At 44.5% G+C, this 21,332-nt stretch overlaps 1 protein-coding gene across 4 annotated transcripts in view; it reads right to left on the minus strand.

Moving 5' to 3' along the window:
• Positions 1-18,176, minus strand: part of LOC122558003 (oxysterols receptor LXR-alpha-like) — a 72,518-nt gene extending 54,342 nt beyond the window's left edge. Inside the window, exons 1-2 of one of the 4 annotated variants that reach the window (XM_043706316.1) lie at positions 18,032-18,176; positions 4,505-4,703 (exon numbers count right to left, since the gene is read on the minus strand). The gene's annotated coding sequence lies outside the window, so the exon portion shown is untranslated. Of the gene's footprint in view, positions 1-3,955; positions 4,176-4,504; positions 4,704-5,167; positions 6,534-18,031 lie in introns of those variants that run through there. The other 3 variants (XM_043706317.1, XM_043706319.1, XM_043706320.1) reach the window with 3 other exon arrangements.
• Between the last annotated feature and the right edge of the window lie 3,156 nt (positions 18,177-21,332).

The following is a 21,332-nucleotide window of genomic DNA, read 5'->3' on the forward strand; positions in this document are numbered from 1 at the left end:
GACTGTGTGGAGTTTGCACGTTCTCCCCGTGTCTGCGTGGGTTTCCTCCGGGTGCTCCGGTTTCCTCCCACAGTCCAAAGATGTGCAGGGTCAGGTGAATTGGCCATGCTAAATTGCCCGTAGTGTTAGGTAAGGGGTAAATGTAGGGGTATGCGTGGGTTTCGCTTCGGCGGGTCGGTGTGGACTTGTTGGGCCGAAGGGCCTGTTTCCACACTGTAGTGTAATCTAATCTAATGTAATCTAATCAATAACCTTGTGGTTATTACATCTTTCCATGATCTGCCTACATATCTGTTCCTCTATCTCCTGCTGGCTATTGGGAGGCCTACAGTCCAACCTCACCATAGTGATTGCACCTTTCTTATTCCTGAGTGCTACCCACATTGCCTCACTGAGAGCCCCCCAAGATGCCCCCTGTTTGTACAGCTGTGACATTCTCTTTAATCAGCTAGGCAACTTCCCCATCCATTTTACTTTCTTCTCTATCATATCTGAAACATTTCAACCCTGGAACATTGAGCTGCCAGTTCTGTCTTTCTCTCAATCAAGTTTCTGTAATGGCTACAACATAGTTCCATGTACTAATCCAGGCTCTTAGCTCACCTGTCTTATCTGGTATGTTCCTACGAGTTTTGAACTTGTGGGCACTGTGAGACAAAATGAGAGGTAGAACTTTCTGGAGAATTTACAAAATCTTGTGGGGAACTATATTGGTGGGAAGCAAAAATTCAGCTTCCCAACGGCAGGTCAAAGTTTTGGTGTTGAGTTATACAGTCATAGAGTCATAGAGATGTACAGCATGGAAACAGACCCTTCAGTCCAACCCATCCATATCGATCAGATATCCCAACCCAATCTAGTCCCACCTGCCAGCGCCCGGCCCATATCCCTCCAAACCCTTCCTATTCATATACCCATCCAGATGCCTTTTAAATGTTGCAAGTGTACCAGCCTCCACCACTTCCTCTGGCAGCTCATTCCATACACGTGCCACCCTCTGCATGAAAATGGTGCCTAGATGGGTTGGGTTTCTCCACCTTGGAATCTGTTTTACATTCATTAGCATGTCATGAATGCTGAGTAATATCCCAGACCATTAAAGTTAGGCACGAGCTGGTTCACTAATAATAGGAAACGTGTTCACAAAGTGAGTGAAGCTTGACCAGGCCAAGAAACCTGCCCAAGTGAAGTAGTCACACTGGCTGATGTACACAAACCTGGCTGTGGCAGGCAAGCAGGGTTCAGCTTAAAAGGGGGACTTTGTGGTCGTGTCCTTGTCCCATGCAAACCTTTGGTGCAAACTGATTGTAATGTGTATTCTTCAAATTGTGATGAAAGGTCAGTCATCTGATGGTGTGTGTATGCACAGTGAAAATGTGAGCTCTGATGGTTGTGTGAGTAGCAGTGCTAGTGTGGTACCAGTAAACTTACATCAGCAGCTGTAATGAACTGAGAGATATTGATTGTACCTGAAGCATATCATGGAGATGCCTAACACCATGGGTGGCACCATTTGTGGGTGGCACGGTGGCACAGTGGTTAGCACTGCTGCCTCACAGCGCCAGAGACCCAGGTTCAATTCCCGCCTCAGGCGACTGACTGTGTGGAGTTTGCACGTTCTCCCCGTGTCTGCGTGGGTTTCCTCCGGGTGCTCCGGTTTCCTCCCACAGTCCAAAAATGTGCAGGGGTCAGGTGAATTGGCCATGCTAAATTGCCCGTAGTGTTAGGTAAGGGGTAAATGTATGGGTGGGTTGCGCTTCGGCGGGGCGGTGTGGACTTGTTGGGCCGAAGGGCCTGTTTCCACACTGTAAGTAATCTAATCTAATCTAATCTAATCTAAAAAAAAAACCATGTCGTAGTTCTCCACAGTGGTAACCTTACAGTGCTAAATAACACTTGTAGGAGCATGAGGTATCAAGTGGATAATGATACACACCCTGGCAGAGATAGCAGTTCATTCATCATCATGGGGCAATATAGCCAGGCTCGATTGAGCCAACCATAGCTGCTGACCTCCCCTCTGCCTTTATCAGCTGGGATGATCTCCTGTTAGCACCCACAGAAAAGAGAATTTCCCTTCTCTCTAGGATAGCCTTCAGTAGATCCTCTAGGGACACCTCGTTAAAACATGATGCCACTTATTAATCTGGAATCTGACATCTCCTGGGGTGAGCAGTGATGATGATCAGCGATACGTGGGCGGCCACGGTGGCACAGTGGTTAGCACTGCTGCCTCACAGCGCTAGAGACCCGGGTTCAATTCCCGCCTCAGGCGACTGACTGTGTGGAGTTTGCACATTCTCCCCGTGTCTGCGTGGGTTTCCTCCGGGTGCTCCGGTTTCCTCCCACAGTCCAAAGATGTGCAGGTTAGGTGAATTGGCCACGCTAAATTGCCCGTAGTGTTAGGTAAGGGGTAAATGTAGGGGTATGGGTGGGTTGCGCTTCGGCGGGGCGGTGTGGACTTGTTGGGCCGAAGGGCCTGTTTCCACACTGTAATGTAATCGAATCCTGGGTTGCAGAGAGTGAACTACTGTTCCTATAAAAGATGGCGCACAAATGTTGCAGCCCAAAATGTGTTGGTCTTCCTCAGAAATTCCTGCCAAAAATACCTGGCAATTGCCTGCACGTGAATGTCCAGTAAACTGAAAAGAACATAACGCTGTGGGAAAAGTCACACCAACCCCCCCAGCATAAGTCTCTCCTGCAGTTATACCCTGCTCAACACTGAGTCTCAAAAAAGTGAAGATTCCACCAAGGAGTCTCCTGTTTGAAACAGAGATGAGCACAAACAGTTTTACTCTTAGAGGGTTATTAATCTTTGAAAAATTTTCACCCAAACTGTATTAAGAGGTTGGCTCATCAATCATACTCTAAGGCTGGGTTAAATAGATTTTTGATCAAACCAGAAATCAAGACTTGAACGGAACGATCAGCCGTTGAATAATCGAGCAGCATCAATGGGCCGAATGATCTACTCCTGCTCTGATTACATGTGATCCGATGAGAACAGAAATGAGTAAAGAGCCTTTGTTTGTAGCTTTCAGTAGGATGGCAGTACACATTCCCAGTAACTGGGCTTGCTAGCCAACATTGCAGCCTTCTGTCATGTTTGAGTCAGCATCATGATGTAGCACTGGAAAAACAACTGTATCCTGTGTGTGTGGAAATAAAACTTAATTGTAAATGTAAAGTTACATGTGGACTCTATTATTGAATGTTCTGAATGCACTGTAGCCGAAACACTAAGGATTGTGCCTGTCAGCTCTGTCACAATTTAACAACTTAAAAATTGTCTGCATTTTTTTCAACAGACTGTCCTCAAAAGAAGCCAAGGGATCTGCTCAGTTCAAGAACCAAGCAACATTGTGCTGCTGGGTCATTTCGGAGTGAAATATTGCACATTCCCAATTTGAAGTCACAGGTTGCAAGTCAAGTTCAAATTAGTCCAGCTGAATTGTGATCCAGGTCCCAGGGCTAACTGGTGTATGGGAGTGGGCGTGTTCAACAACAGCGTTTGGTGTACATGGTATTACCGTGAACGATTTGGTAAATGCAGATTCGCGAATGGATCTGTCGAATTTTAGCAATGGGTGCAAATAACTTTGGGAGATTTCCTAAACTTTGAGAGTTGGTGTTGGTGTTGGTGGGTAGAGATTTGGGAATGGACATGTAACATGTTAATCAGAAGCTTATCTTTCACTCATGTTGAAAGATTAACATTCAATTTCATGCCAGTATAACTAACATTAAGCTGGGGGGGTTAACAATTAAGTAACTTAAATATAAAGGGAGAACAGACATAATCGGCGTGAAATGTGTTGTGTGTCAGAGAAGTCGATAAACTTGAATGTAAGGAATAAATGTCTTGAATTGGATTCTGCCAACAAGATTGATCCAAACTGACACGTCACTTTGATATTTCCTTCTCAGCCCACCTGCCCAAAGTATGATGTACCTTCTTTGCTTTGCTCAGTTCGAGCTGTGCAGGAAAGTGACTCCCCATCTCAATGATGAATTTTATCTGGGCAATGAGAGAAAAGGAAGCAAATCTCAAACGCTCTACATTTCAGATTTCTTTGAGAGAGAGAAAAAAAAAGGCAGTCCCTGAAAGGGTTAATGCTTGCAGCTTTAAGTCACCACTACATACGCAACCCCGTCACCGCCATCCCCCCCCCCCCCCCCCCCACTACCCTCTGCTCCATATATTCACCTCATGAGAATGTTTGAGTAAAACCTGCTTCAATGGTAGCTCTGGAAATGTCAATGACCTGGTGTGAGCCTTTCAGCTTCAATTCTATGGTTGTCCTGCAATAACAGAATTTAACTTCCTTTCAAGTCAAGCAGCAAGACTCCAAAATCAACAGAAAATACAACAGCAATGCAGATCACTTCATGAAAGACTTGTCTTGTTAGCTATATGAAGCTGCCCACTTTCCCTCTCCCTTCTCTCTTTGGGGCTCCTTCCTTCTCATTCCCAGGGAATTCCGATTACTGCTTTACTTACCGTGTTGAGGTTTCCTGCCTCGCTGATGTCCTGGCTGAATTCGATGGGTCTCTGGATGAATTGCGGTGTAACCCTTTGCAGGCTCTTGCCTGTCCTTCCCCTCTTGCCCTCTCTCTGGTTTCTGTTGGGCAGTTGACAGTGAGCAGGGCTGCTGACTCCTGGGTGACTTGTGGTCAGACTGTGACACCGAGCTCATTCTCTGTTGGAGGGCGGAGTGTACACCAATTAGATGTTTACAGCAGATAACCAGCATCCAACTCACGTTCAAGGCTGTAGCCTAGCCTTGGTCCAATCAGCAGTGGGTTACCACAGGTCAAATCTCAGCACGCAGAAGTTCAGCCAATGCTTAGCTTGCATCTGACTTACTTTCTCTCTTTCTCTCTCTCTCTCCCCTCCCCCCCCCCACCTTTCTTCTCCTGCCCCTCACTTTTTGTTTTTTTTTAATGTATCTCATTTACTTTCTCTCTATCTACATTTTTTCTATACTGCCACTCTCTCCCTCGCCTACCTTCTTGCCCCCTCCCTCCCTCCCTCTATCTGTATCTGTTTCACTGCATGCCTGTTTGTCTCTCCCTCAAAAAGACTTGCATTTATATAACAACTTCACAACTACTAGACATGTCAAAATGCAATAGAGACAAAAAAAAATTGAGATTTACTCACAGTTATAATGTAAGAGAAACCATGCGACAGGGAGCAAACTCCCACAAGGTGGAATGTGATATTGAGCAGATAATCTGTTCTTTGTGATGGTGATTGAAGGATAAATGTATTGGCCAGGGCACCAGCTTCTTCAAAATAGTGCTGGTGGACATTTTCGGCTCACCCAAGCGGGCAGATTGGGACTCAACATCACATCCCATTCAAGAGCTAACTCCTCTGACAGTGAACACCTTGATTTTTGAGCTTAAGTCTCTGGGTCAGTGCTTTCCAATCATTGTTCCACTGTGACCTTCTATCAAGGCTTGACAAGTATCACAGTGCCTCAGTGAACCTTTGAGAGCAACGTGCAGGCAACTGGGGCAGCAGGAGCCTGTTAGAGAGGATCGCAGCTGCTATAGCTTGGGCCCTGTCACAGCCATCGCTGCCTCAGAACACATGAGCCCAAAATATCAGCCCCCCCCACCCCAAACTGGTGGGACTTAAATCAAAATCTTCAGGCTCAAAGACAAAAGTATTTCCAACTGAGGGATGATGGCCCTCAGTGAACAAAGAGTCCTGAATCTTTTGTTGGTTGTCTGAGGCACAGCCGAACCGGTCCAAAACTACACATAACAAGTACTGAAATATCATTCTATATCACCCATTACGTCTGTAGATATCCCTCTCTTTCTGTCTTCCTCTCTCTTTCTCACTCCCTGTCCCTCTCTCTGTTATTCTACCTCTGTTAGCTCTGCCTTCCTGTGAACGAAATACTGATTAATTCTGCTGAATTATTAGTTTGTGAATGGACTCAGTATTACACAGAGCGCGACAGGAAGCTGGGGGCCAGAAGAACAGCCACAGAACTGAAACTATCTGACACAGTAAGACTGCAGCAGAAATGGTTAGGGACCACTGGCACTGACCCTGCCCCACCCAGCCCTTACTAAATAGGGTGGTGTGGAGGGGAAGTGATAACTGATAGAGTTGAACTCTTTCCAAACATCACTTTATAACAAACTAGTCTGAATTTGAGGAGCAATGGGTTAGTGTCTTTTTTTGTGGTGTAGATCTCGATGACTCTCAACACCCCACTAACCTGCCTCTCCCCAAAAACCCCTCTCTGAGACACTCTACCATGAATGCTTACCAAACAAATTCCATGATTCTGCCTGAGGACTTCCTCTGAGGAAGTGAGATGTTCAGCACCACCCCAAACCCCCCACTCATCTCTCCAACATAGCCCACACTTAGACCTTGCTGCAAGACATTGCTATGACCCACCCTTTCTATATTCGCATAGCATGGAAAGAGACACTTCTGTCCAACTAGTCCATGCCAACCATGTTCCCAAACTAAACTAGTCCCATCTGCTGTGCTTGACCCATATCCCTCCAAATCTTTCCAATTCATGAACTTATCCAAATGGCTTTTAAATGTTGTTACTGTACCTGCATTCATCACTTTTTCAGACAGTTTATTCCATACATTGAACACTTTCTGCTTAAAACTGTTACCCCTCTTTAAATCTCACCTTAAAAATATGCCCCCTAGTTTTGAACTCCACCAGCCGAGGGAAAAGATCCTTGTTATTAATCTTATCTATGCGTCTCATGATTTTATAAACCTCAATAAGGTCACTGCTCAACCTCATGGGCTCCAGTGAAAAACGTTCCAGTCTATTTTTATATCTTAAACCTTCCATTCCTGACAACATCCTGGTAAATGTTTTCTGAACCTTCTCCAGTTTAATAATATCCTTCCTATAACAGGGTGAACAGAACTGCACATGAATCTCAACATGATATTCCAACTCCTATACTCAAACTTCTGAGGAATAAAGACAAGCATGCTAAACACCTTCTTAACCATCCTGTCTACCAATAATTCAGAGAATTATAGAGGTCTCTCTGCTCTACAACACCACCCAAGGCTATACCATTACTTGTATAAGTCCTGTCCTTCTTTGTTTTACCAAAGTGCAATACCTCACATTTATCCAAATTAAATTCCATCGGCCACTCCTCAGACCATTGACCCAATTGATCAAGATCTATTTGTAGGGGAAAGTGTCCATGGAAGACCAGGAGGAACAACTTGAAGACGAGTAGGACAATTGGAAGACCAGGAGGACAGGCAGAAGATCAGAAGGCACAGCCAGATGGCGGGATCGGGGAGCAGCTAGACAAACAGGAGGTCAATCAGTGGTGAGCTGGCAAAAAGTCAAAGGTGGAAATGTGTTGCTGGAAAAGCGCAGCAGGTCAGGCAGCATCCAGGGAACAGGAGAATCAACGTTTCGGGCATAAGCCCTTCTTCAGGAAGTCAAAGGGACCAGTGAGACGTTGCAGATAGTCAAGCTGCCGAGGATGCAGCCAGGTAGGAAGAGGCAGAAACAACAGATGCACTATTTCCAGTTCCGTCCCAGTGCAGTGTGCGCACTCAATAATAATGTCAATGGGACTCATTTACTTTTCATGCATGTTGGTGGAGATTCTCTGATGCACAACACGTAAAGGGAAAATAATTAAAGAATTCTGAGAAAGAGCAAGTGGAGCAAAGAGCTAAGTTTAATTCGATTTTCATACCGAAAGATGCAATGGAGCAAGTGACTAATTCCAAACTGTATCCTACAATGAGGAGGAAGTCAGGACTGCAGATGCTGGAGATCAGAGTCGAGAGTGTGGTACTGGAAAAGCACAGCAGGTCAGGCAGCATCCGAGGAGCAGGAGAATCGATGTTTTGGGCATAAGCCCTTCCTCAGGAATTCTGATGAAGGGCTTTTGCCCGAACCATTGGTTTTTCTGCTCCTCGGATGCTACCTGACCTGCTGTGCTTTTTCAGCACCATACTCTCGACTCTGTATCCTACAATGATTATTTCTTGGTTATGTTTGTTGGTGTTTGTGTTTCTTGATTGTGTTTGTTGGTGAGAGATCTTTGGGTGGTTTCGCAGGGCAAAGAGCAACTGTGAATGGCTATGCTCCTCTGAACATGTGACTTCAGCTTTACCAATAAGAATTGTGATTTCTTGAACCCAACACCTTCCCTTCTCCTAAACAAGAGGGCAAAGCAAAATATAATCGTTGAATTGGACAGTCAAGGAGAACTGCTTTGATGTCAGAAGCGGTGAGGACATGCCCCTTTCTCACATCAGATTCACTGGAGCCTTGGTTCGTACTTGACCAGGTGTAGCATGGGTCTGTGACATCAGTAGGAATCCTACATATAGTAATACTTACTTTTAGTTGTAAGAATTGATTAATATCACTACTTGCTCATGCACCCACCATGAAGCAAGACTCTAATCTATTGAACTGAAACTAAGGCTCCCTTTGACTGTGCCCATCAAACACTTCCAGAACATGGACAGCACGGAGTTAGATACGGAGTAAAGTGCCCTCTACAATGTCCCTTTCAAACACTGTCAGGATAGCTACAAGACAGGTTTAGATCAGAAAGAATTTCTTCACTCAGAGTTGTGAACATGTTGCTGTTGGGGGCCAGTTTGTTACATATATTCAAGAGGGAGCTGGGTATGGCCCTTGCAGCTAAAGGGATCAAGGGGTAAGGAGAGAAAGTGGGAATGGGATACTGAAATTGCATGCTCAGCCATGATCATATTGAATGGTAGTGGAGGCTCAAAGAGACGAATGGCGTACCCCTGCACCGATTTTCTGTGTTGCTACATTTCTATGTACAGCATGGGGTTAGATACATAGTAAACGGGACCCACAGCTTCCCGACCCACAGACCACAATCAGTGAACAGTGCCTCCTCTACAATAACCCTCAACACTGGCGCCCCTCAGGGACGTGTTCTCAGCCTCCCACTGTACTCCCTGTCCACCCACCACTGGGTAGCCAGATTCCGAACAAACGCCATCTCCAAGTTTGCTAATATCATCACCATGGTAGGATGGATATCAAACAATGATGAGTCAGAATACAGGAAGGATATAGAATGCTTGGTGTCTTGATGCAACTTCTCTCTCAAGCAAAACAAATCAAGTGAACATTGACTTCAGGAAGAAAGGAGGAGGATACACTCCTATCTACATCAATGGAGCTGAGGTGGAGAGGGTCAACAGTGTGAAGTTTCTTGGAGTGATGATAACCGACAATCTGTCCTGGACCTCCCACGGTCATGCAACAGTCAAGAAGGCACAGCAATGCCTCTTCTTACTCAGGTGGCTTAGGAAACTCGGCACATCCATCAGGATCCTGACCAACTTTTACAGATGCACCATAAATAACGCACTATCCCAATCACAGGACCTGGTAACTGCTCTGCCCAAGACTGTAAAAAACTACAGAAGGTTGTGTGCACAGCTCAGACCATCATGGAAGCTAATCCTCCATCCCTGGACTCCATTTACACTTCTTGAGGTGGCAGAAAAGCTGTCAACATCATCAAGGAACCTTCCCACCTTGGTAATGCTCTCTTCAGGCAGAAGATACAGAAGCTGGAACACACCCACTAACGGGTTCAAGAACAGCTTCTTCCTTGCTGTTCTTAGACGGACGAATGGACCTTTCTAACTTCGAATAATGTCGCATGTTGGTCTTGCTTTGCATACCTCCTGTGCAGCCGTAATTTTCTATACCTCACTCTGACTTAGCACCCTATGATCTGAACGTGCTTGTTTGCTATGATCTGCCTGTACTGCTCGCAAAACAAAGGTTTTCACTGTACTTAGGTACACATGACTACAATAAATCAAATTAAATCAAATAAAGCTCCCTCTACTTTTTTTTTAAACTGTCCCACTAAACACTCTCAAGACAGGGACAGCGCTGGGTTAGATCCAGAGTAAAGCTCCCTCTACTCTTTTTTACTTAAAGTTTACTCTTACTTTTAAAATGAAAGTAAAGCTTCCTTGACAGGGTCCCCACCAAAGACTTCCAGGACAGTTTCAGCACAGGGTTAGATACAGGGTAAAGCATCTTTTACACCGTTCCCAACGAACACCCCGAGAACAGCGTGAAGACCTTGTCTTTTATATTTTTCCTGTATTTCTAGTTGCGAGCAGAAATGATAAAAGAACAGCTGGCATTCGTTGTAACATTTGTACAAGCAGTGGTGAAATGGTGGTTGCAGATGAACTGGAACTGAAGAGGTTGTGTACAAATGTAACTTTGAAGTTATTCTGTACTGTTTCCATACTGAAGGGAATCTAATCTAATCCCATTTTTTTCTTTTTCTGTGTATATAAGGATAAGTTTATAGGGCCATGAGAATTTTAATTAGAACAGTTATGTGGCGATGGTTCTCAATTGTTCACCCGTACCTGGAGTCTAATTCCTTGAAATAGTAATTTTTGTTAAGCACAGAAATCTGCTCTGCAGTACGGCTGGGGATGAGATACACCTAAAAGCTGTCTCTATTGTTTTAAACTGAAAGTAAAGCTCCCTTTACATTATTTCCATCAAACTCTCCTCAACATGGTTACTGCGATGATTTAAATACAGAGTCAAGCTCACTGTCCCCATCAAATATATTCATATCAAATAATATACAAAGTAAAGGAGCTCTATGCTCTCCAAATCAAACTCTTCCAGAGCAGGTATACAACAGAGCTAGATACACAATAAAGTACCATCTGTACTGTCTATATCCGCCACTCCCATGGCAGGTAGAGCATAAAATTAGATACTGTGTAAATCCGCCTCTACTGTACTCATCAAACAAACCCAACTCTAGGGTACAGCACAGGGTTAGGTACAGAATAAAGCTTCATCTACACTTTCTGTATTGAATACTCACAGGACAGGAAGAGCAAAGAGTTAGAATCAGAGAAGAATCCCCTCTATAGTTTTTGTCCCTGCGGCTAAGGAAAAGTACACTGCCTTGGGAGACAATCCATTGACTAATTCAGGTATGGATGGTGTTTCTTAGAGAAGAGTTTCAATAGGTTGTGTGAGTACTTATTAGAGGGCTGAAGAACAAGAAAAGACCTTGCTGAAACAGATAAGATATTTGGGGGTTTAACAGGGTAAATGCTGAGAAGATGTTTCGACATTGGGAGAGTCTAGGACCAGAGGGCATAGACTCAGGTTAGCAGTCACTCATTTAAGATGGAAGTAAGGAGGAATTTCTTCTCTCAGAGGGTAGTGAATCTATGGAATTCATTACCATCAAAAGTGGACTGTGTCATTAAGTATATTCAGAGCTGAAAACATTAGATTTTTAATCAGTAAGGGGCTCTTGAGTTATGGAAGAAGCACTGGCAGCAGCAAGGGTACAGAATGTATTCTGGCAGGGGGATTTCAATATTCAGAACCAGGGGTGGCTCAGTAACAGCTCCATTAATTGAGCTGGTCATTTCCTAAAGCACATTGCTGCTACACTGGGTCTGTTAACGAGAGGGAAAACCATACTTGACCTAATCTACACTATGAAGAATATCCTCCATCATGTAGTGTAGCAAGATCACCATGCCAGTGGGACAGATTGCGAACATGTTTAACAACTCAAGACTGGGCATCCATGAGGAAATGTGCACAATCAATAGCAGCAGAATCCAACACAGTCTGCAAACTCATAGCCTGGCATATTCCCCAATCTACCATTACCATCAAGCCAGCGGGTCAACCCTGCTTCAATGAAGAGTGCTGGGGGCGCATGCCAGGAGCAACATCAGGCATACCTAAAACTGAGGTGTCAACTTGAAGTTACAAGACAGAACTACTTCTGTGCCAAACAACATAATCGACGATTCCACAATAAATGGATCAGATCTAAGCTCTACTATCCTGTAGCATCTGGTTGGTGGTGGACAATTAAACAATACACTGGAGGAGGAGGCTTAACAAACTCCCTGTTTTCAATTGTAGGAGAGCCCAGCACAACAGTGCAAATGTTAAGGCAAAAGCATTTGCAACAATCTTCAACCAGAACTGCCAAGTGGATGATCCATCTTGGCTTCCTCCAGTAGTCTCCAGGATTACAGTTGCCACTCTTCAGTCAATTCAATTCACTCTATGTGATGTCAAGAAATGCATGGAAGCACTGGATAATGCAAAGACTCTGGGGTCTGACAGCATTCTGTCAATTATACCGAAGATATGCCGCAGAACTTTTGCTCCCCGATGGAAACAGTTCCAGTGCAGCAACAATACCCAGCACCCACCCAACAATGTGGAAAATTGCCCATGTATGTCCTGTACATAATGGGGATCAAGGGAAACTCTCTGTTGGTTGAAGTCATATCTGGCACAAAAAAGGATGGTCATGGTTATTGGTAATCAGTCATCTCAGCTCCAGGACATCTCTGCAGGAGTTTCTCAGGGGAGTGTGCTAGGCCCAACTATCTTCAGCTGCTTCATCATGGACCTTCCCTCCATCACAAGGTCAGAAATGGAGATGTTTGCCAATGATTGCACAATGTTCAGGACCATTAGTGACTTCTCAGATATTGAGACAGCCAATGTCCAAATGCAGCATGACCTAGACAATATCCAGACTGGGGCTGAAAAGTGGTAAACTTTTATGTCACACAGATGCCAGGCAATAACCATCTCCAATAGGAGTTAATATAACCATTACCCATAACATTCAATAGTGTTATGATCACTGAATCCACCATTACCAACATCCTGGGTGTTAACATTGACCAAAAACTCACCTGGACTAGCTATATATACGTACCATAGCTTCAACAGCAAATCAGAATCTAGGACTCTTTTAGTGCATAACTCATCTTCTGACTCACAAAACATTCCACGAGTTACAACGCATAAGTCAGGAGTGTGATGGGATATCACTTGCCTGGATGGGTGAAGCTCCAACAAGACCCAAGAAGCTTGAGACCATCTAGAATGAAACAGCTCACTTAACTGGCACCACATTCACACACTCCATCATTGATGCTCAGTAGCAGTAGAGTGTACCTTCAATAAATGCACAAAGGAAAATGACCAAAGCTCCAGCGACATCACCTTCAAAACTTGTGACCACTTCCATCTAGAAAGCCAACAGCAGCAGATATATGGGACACCAACATCTGCAGGTTTCCCTCTGTGCCAGTCACCACAGTGATATATTTCCAAGTCAGGATGGTGCATGTCTCAGAGGGGAACTTGCAGTTGGTGGTATTCCCATGTATCTACTGCCCATGTACCTCTGGATAGGGGATGTCATGGGTTTGGAACGTGCTTGCTAAGGAGCCTTTGGGAATTCCTTTGGCTTTCATATACTGCTGCTACTGAGTGTCGGTGGTTGAGGGAGTAGTTGTTTGTGGAGGGAGTGCCAATCAAGCATTGTCCCAGATGGTGCCATGCTCGAGTGTTGTTGGAACTGCACTCGTCCAGCCAAATGGAGAGTATTCCATTATACCCCTGACTTGTGCCTTGTGAACAGGCTTTGTACACACTGTAGGATTCCTAGCATCTGATCTGCTTCAAAGCATTTATACAAATGACAAAAAGCAGTGGACCCAGCACTGATCCTTGTGGCATACTGTTGGTCACAGACCTCCAGTCTGAAAAGCAACCCTTCACCACCACCCTGTGACTCTTACCTTTAAGCCAGTACTGTATCTAAATGGTTAGTTCTGTCCATATTCCATGCAAACTAAGCTTGCTAACTAGACTGCCATGTGGGATATTGTCGAATGCCTTACTTAGGTCCAAATAGATCATGTCCACCACTCTGCCTTCATCAATCCTCTTTGTTATGTCTTCAATAAACTCAATTAAGTTAGTAAGACACAATTTCCCACCCACAAAGTCATGTTGACTACCCCTAATCACTCCTTGACTTTCCACATACATGTGAATCCTGTCCCTCAGAATCCCCTCCAACAACTTGCCCACCACTGAGGCTCACTGGTCTATAGTTCCCTGGCTTTTCCTTGCCACCTTTCTTAAATAGTGGCACTGATATGCTGGGCTTTCCCATCAATGAGCATGGGGATCATTGTGGAATTTTCTCCTCCAGTGGGTTGTTTAATTGTCCACTAGCATTCATGATTGGATGTGGCAATATTGCAGAACTTAGCTCTGACCCATCGGTTGTAGGTTGTTTGCTCTGTCAACCACTTGCTGCTTGGTAGCTTCACCTGCTTGACACCTCATTTTTAGGTATACCTGGTGTTGCTCCTGACATGACCTCCCGCAATCTTCACTGAATCAGAATTGGGGGTGACCATATAGAGTGTATAAAATCATGAGGGGCATGGATACGGTAAATAGAAAAGGTCTTTTCCCTGGGTTGGGGGAGTCCAGCACTAGAGGGCAGAGGTTTATGGTGAGAGGGTAAAAACTTTAAAAGGGACTGATGGGGCAACTTTTTCACACAGAGGGTGGTGCATGTAAGGAATGAGCTGCCAGAGGAAGTGGTGGAGGCTTGTACAATTGCAGCATTTAAAAGGCATCTGGTGGGTATATAAATAGAAAGGATTTAGAGGGATATGGACCAAGTGCTGGCAAATGGGACTAGATTAGGTTAGGATATCTGGTCGGCATGGATGAGATGGACCAAAGGGTCTGTTTCAGTACTGTACATCTCGATGACTTCTATGACCCTCTGGCTTGATGATCATGGCAGAGTGTAGAATATGCCTGGCCATAAGTTTGTTAATTGCATTTCCATACCATTCTGCTGCTACCAACGTGCACCTTATAGACATCGTCTTAAGTTGCTAGATGTATTCAAAATCTATTGTAGTTATCGCAATGAAAATGTCACACAACATCTCAGTTCATCTCCCAAGGTCTGCACATTGGTCTTGCTTATTGATATTGTAATGGACAGGTACATCCACTGCTGTTCAACGTGCAAAAGCACTGATTCCTCAGCTCATGAGTAATGGTAATTGCCGGGCGTTATCCTTGCCCTTGAAACCTTACGGGGTACTGAGTCAATGTTGAGACCTCCCAGGGTAATTCCCTCTTGACAGCCTAGCACTGCGGTGCCAACTCTGCTGGGTCTGTCCTGCCAATGTGATAGCTGTGGATTGTCTTATAAGGTCTAATTCTGAGAGTGTGACTACGTCAGGCAGTTGCTTGACCAGTCTGTGGGATAGCTCTCCCAATTTTGGCACTATCTCCAGCTGTTGATAAGGAGGACTTTGCAGGGTCAACAGAGCAGTGTTTGCTGTAGTTTTTGCTGCAATTTGTCCCATTTTATTCTCTTAAGACTGTCGTGGTTTGGTACCACTGAATGGCTTGCTAGGCTGTTGTCAAGGGCTGTAGGTCTGGAGTTACATGTAGATTGGCAATTTTAATTCCCTAAGGGACATTAGTGAACTGGATAGATATTTATGACAATCAACAACAGTATTAGCCTCTTTATTTCACATATTTATTGAGTTTAAATTCTACCATCGATTCAAATCATTGTCAACAGAACACTAGCTGTCCAGCATCAATGCCAGTATTAGGCCATAGGTTGTATCTTTACTGATCTTAATCCAGCTCCCTCACGCTCTCACTCAGCACCCCTCTCTCCCAGCTCACTGTGTCACTGACTGTATCATGACTGAAGTTAATCCAATTTCCACACAGTGTCACTCAGTTAGCCCTTTTCTCCTCAGCGTCCTGTTACCACTCCCCCCAACACCCTGTGTTACTGACTGTATCTCTTCTAATGTTAATCCAGTTTCCTCACACTGTCACTCATTAACCAACCTCTCCTTAATGACCTATTATTGACTGTAACCTCTCCACCCCTCCAGTGCCATGTCTTACTGACTGTATCTCCGCTGATGCCAAATTGAACTTCCTCACAGTGTCACTCAATAACCCCTCTTCTGCCTCAGCATCCTATGTCACTGACTGCAGTTCCGCAATGTTCATCCAGGTCCCTCATACTGTTACTTGATAGCGCCACTTCATCCAATTCCTTATGATACTGACTGTGTCTCGACTGTTGTTAATCCAGCTCCCTCTCCCTGTCACTCAGTAACCTCTCTGTCCTAACATCCTGTGTTACTGACTGGTTCTCCATTGTTAATTCAGTTTCCACACACTCCCATTCAGTGACCGCTCTCCCAACAATGCCGTGTATCTCTACTGATGTTAACCCAACTCCCTCACACTATCAGTCAGCAACTCTTCTCCCCCAGCCTCTGTATTATTGATTGTATCTCTACTAATGTTAATCAAATATCCTTACACTGTCATTCCATAATCCCTCACCCTCTAATATTAACTGTAACCTCTCTTCCACTAGCATCCTTTGTTATTAATTGTATCTCCACTGGTGCTAATCCAACTCCCTTACAATGTCACTCAATAACTCCTCTCCTTCCATAGCATCTTGCATCAGGTACTATCCAGGTATTCTGTCAGCTCCATTCAGATATCCCCACCTCCCCTCACCCCACTCCCTCCCACAACCATCCTTCTAAACTCCACTGAGTACAGACCAAGACTCCTCAACCACTCCTCATACAGCAAGCCTTCATCCCTGAGATCATTCTTGTAAACCTCTTCTGGATTCCCTCTAATGCCAGCACGTATTTCCTTAGATAAGGGGCCCAAAACTGCTCACAATATTCCAAATATAGTCTGACCAGAGCATCATACAGCCAGAGCAGTGCATCCCTACTCTCGTAGACTAGCGCTCTTGAAACAAATGCTAACATGCCTTCGTAACTACCAAGTGAACCTGCATGTTAACTTTAAGAAAATCCTGAACTAGGACTTCCAGTTCCCTTTGTGCTTCAGATTTCCAAAGCCTTCCCCATTTAGAAAATAGTCTACACCTGTAGTCTTCCTTCCTTCCTAATCTCATGCTTTCCCAAATTGTATTCCATCTGCCACTTCTTTGCCAACCCTCCTAGTCTGGCCAGAACTTCTGCAGGCTCCGTGCTTCCTCAGCACTACGTGCCCCTCCACCTACCTTTGTATCATCGGCAAATGTAGCAGAAATGGCCTTTGTCCAGATCGTTAATGTTTAATGTGAATAGTTGTGGTCCTAACATTAACCTCTGCAGAACTCCATGAATCACCAGCTGCTATTCTGTTAAAGACCCCTTTATTCCTACTCTCTGCCTTCTGACAGTCAGCCAATTCTCTGTCCGTGTAGTACCTTGTCCCTAACACCAAGTGCTCTTATCTTATTTAGTAGCATCCTGTGCTTCACTTTGTCAAACATTCATTGTTACTAATTGTATTTCCCCTTAATCCAACTTCATCATCCTGTAGCTCAGAAGCCCCTTTGACAGCAGCACTCTGTTTTACTTACTGTAACTCTACGGATATTAAACAAGCTCCCTAACCTTGTCACTCAGTAGCCCATCTCCCCCCAGCAACCTGTGTTACCGACTATATCCCTCCTGATGTTAAGTCAGCTCCCTCACACTATCAGTCTGTAAGCCCTCTCTCCCCAGCAGTGTTGCCAGTGTTAACCCAGCACTCTCATACTGTGTGACAGTAATTCCTCCCTCCCAGCAATCTGTATGACTAACTGTATCTTTACTGATGTTAATCCAGCTCTTTCACACTCCTCTCAGTAATCCCTCCCTCTCAGTGCTCTGTATAACTAACTGTATCACAAATGATGTTAATCCAACTTCCTCTTACTATAACTCAGTAAACTCTTTTCCCCAGTTCCCCCTGTTACTGACATTATTGTTATTGACATTAATCAATCTCCCTCACATTGTCATGCAGTAATCTATCAGATGGCCAGTGGCAAACTGCTTTGTCCTGGTCATTTGTGTTAATTTGAGACTTGCGAGTGGGTGAGGTTGGCCTCTAAGGGCTGGTGGCCACACTGCATCCCACTTTTACATAAACAGAGAGTAGATACACCAGAGGCAGTGCTGTATGATGCAGCATGGGGCCTCAGAACTTAGAGCTTCACTATATCAGGAAGTTTAATCTTCACTTGTGGGCACAGCACTAAATTCATGTACTGACCCTCACTTCAGATAACTGACCTGTCAGTGTACACTGATGCCTCTTGCGCTGTCAGATGTCTGACCAACCAACTTCAACTGCCATCATGTGACCAGAAGGATGTTTGCAGGCTACTAGACGACAATTCTGAGCAGATGAGAAAGGGCCCAAGTTTTCCAGTGACTATCTGCCTGACACTGATGTAATGTAACGCTGCTCTCACTGAGTCCCTGTCACATGCCACAGCTCTCTCTACCAGTGCCAAGCTCCACCCCGAGCCTTTGTCCTTGGTACCAATTCACATACACACACAGTCCACTCTGCCTCTGTATTTGGCCAGCCGCCAGTGAAACAGCAGGCAGGGGGCAAGGCAAAGCTCAGCAGCAGGAGAAGGGTGCAGAGGCAAGAACTGAATTCCTTCCACTGAACAGGAAACGGTGAATGCCTCATGGACCTGGAACTCAACTTTTTGTTTTAACAGCTGACAGTAAATACTTTCAGCAAATCTTGGATCTCTGTGAGATAACACAGAACAGAATTAATTATTAATCACATTTCATGACACAACACTTCTGTGCAATACACTATGCGTCCGGACACCCACCTTCATATAAAGCAATTGAACATACTTCAGATACCATGTCTTTGAAAATTTCTGTGATTTTGATTGTCAACTGAATTGAGAAAATAACTTTTTTTATAGTGTATCATAGGGAGATACTATCAAGGCACATCAATATGTGAATGTTCCAGACAAAAAAATATTGTATGAACACACATCCCCCTGGAACAGAGACTTAAACCCACAAACAGATCCTTCATGCACACACTTTCACACTCAGCCATTCTATTGCTCTGATTGTCAAACTTGGCACACGCACACACTCACCTTCATACAAAGTGACTCAATATACTTTAAATACTATGTCTTTTAATATTTCTGTGATTTTGATTATAGACTAAAATGGGAAAATAACTTTTAAAACCAAGGATTGCTGGAAGATTGCTGCATGATTTGAAAGCAAACAGCCTGGCACTTATTATAAGCACTGTTTACACAGCAGCTTGTTCAAGCAGGAACTGAAGTGCAGTTCACAGAGAAGCTAGGGCTGAGTGGGTGTGTACAAGTGGGGCTTTCAATGGCAACTAGAAGCTCTATGGACCAGTGACCAGTTATCAATAACGTAGGCCTTCCACCTGCTAAAATCTATCAGATTGATTCTCGGGTAAATGAACAGCTTGGGGCTGTGAACAAGAAACTGAGAAGCCTTCAGAAGCTCAGGAGCTCTCTCTGTCTTCTGCAGTAAAAGCCAATTCAATCCTGAAATATACCAGTTTATCTTTAGGTCAGCAGTTGCAATAAACTGTGACTTTTAAGTGATAAGTCAGAGACATTTTTACAAGTGAACCAGCCACCCTGGGCCTCTTTGAAACCAGTGGATGCATCCAGAGTAGGAAGATGAATAAGTAGTGCTCTGATCAGCACAAGAATCTCAGCAACTCCATAAACAGGTACACTGAATAGCCTTCTCAGTGTTTCCCTCTGTTCGTAATACTCATGTATTTCTTCTTGTCCGTGTATGTGAATAAGGGGGAGCGCCCACAATGAACTGCCTAACATTGACACAATTCTGGTGTGAGGAGTGCACTGGAAATCAAGATTCTTCTTGTGCACTTCCTCAGTGGATCTCACCCTGCTGCTTCCCCTGTGGAGGCTGTGCAGCCATTGCTGAAAGTTGATGAACTTGCTAAAGCTCTAGTTTCTGTCGTCTCCTTCTCCCAGTCATTCTCAGCAGGAACAAGGCTACATGAACGGCAGGCGTGGCTTCTGACATTTTAGCTTCATGAGAAAATAATCAGTGGGAAGCTCAGAGAGATGACATAGTATTATTGAGGGGATGCCTGAGGCCTCACATCCTGAACAATCAAGCTGCATGTTATGTTCTGCCTTCGCACAGGATAACAAAGGGGCTTCCCAAGGAGATCATACTCATGCCTTATTCAGGAGCTCTGAGCAAATGTATGTTAGATAACCAGTGGACTCCTCCCCATCAAACCTCCTTTCTATATCATTGCACATCTTTCCAGACTTCATTTTCTGTGTAAGAGAAGATGCTGATCATTGTCTTCCAGTACTTGTTCTTGACTGTCATTACCAATTGGGAAAATCAGGATGAACTGTTAGACTCCTTGTTATAATAAGACTAGTTGGACTTACATGAGAAGAGGCATTTCATTGGCACAGTGAAATGCTCATTATTGCTTCAGGTCATACCTTGTTAGCTACATTCTTTGACAATTATTGATCTCCACATGAAGTATGGCTTGAAAGCAGATGGACAACATTACTTATTCAGTAAAGGCACAATTCTTGCAATTGCCCCTTGAATTGCCTTAAAGTGAATGTGGCAAATTGTGTTCCCATAAAAGAAAACAGTAATTTCCTCTCCTGCTTGGCATTTTGTCAGCTTACTGCACTGTTGGCTTTTGGTCTGCGATGGTGAGATGCAGTTCCAGTTTAATGTTTATGGGAGTGATTTACAAAACCCACCTATAACACACAAATATCCCCCCATTCTTCTTGTTTCCTTTTATGTTGCTGTTCCTCTGACCCCAATGACCCTTCAGCCTCCCTCAGTTTTGATTAAGCCCCACACAAAGATTTTTGTGCATTTTACCCCCACAGCTCAAGGTTTAAAGATCTGTATCCCTTCCCATGTAGAGGCCAGACATGGCTTGTTTGAACTGAATCCCCTTACCCTCTCCCCTCCAACCTTTGAGATCTCCCAGACCCCTCCAAATCAGTATGAGGTCCCACCTACTCTCTCCAACTGCATTCTAACACTATCAGGCTTCCAGCACAATGAGGCTCATCCCCAGAATTGAGTCGCCTGTTTTTCTCAAGATTCCATGAACTGCCTTCAGATAAGCGCCCGGACCAGCATTGACCAATCTCTACGACCGAACTTGGCCAATTCCAGCTATAAAATAGCTGGAATGATTCCTTACTGACCACACTCAATCCTGGGACTGACAATCTCCACAGCTGACTGATATGCTTGTAATCCCCAGACCTAGTGCATTTTGACCCACAGGACCGAGTGTGTCACTATCCCTGTCCATAAGGAACCCTTGTAGAACCAAGTGCATGACTGATTGTGGCCATCCTTGCTGGATTAAGTGAGATCAGACCAGATAAAAACAATGACTGCAGATGCTGGAAACCAGATTCTGGATCAGTGGTGCTGGAAGAGCACAGCAATTCAGGCAGCATCCGAGGACAGGCAAAATCGACGTTTCGGGCAAAAGCCCTTCATCAGGAACAAAGGCAGAGAGCCTGAA

This window comes from Chiloscyllium plagiosum, chromosome 16, assembly GCF_004010195.1.
Source record: "Chiloscyllium plagiosum isolate BGI_BamShark_2017 chromosome 16, ASM401019v2, whole genome shotgun sequence".
Lineage (NCBI taxonomy): Eukaryota > Metazoa > Chordata > Chondrichthyes > Orectolobiformes > Hemiscylliidae > Chiloscyllium > Chiloscyllium plagiosum.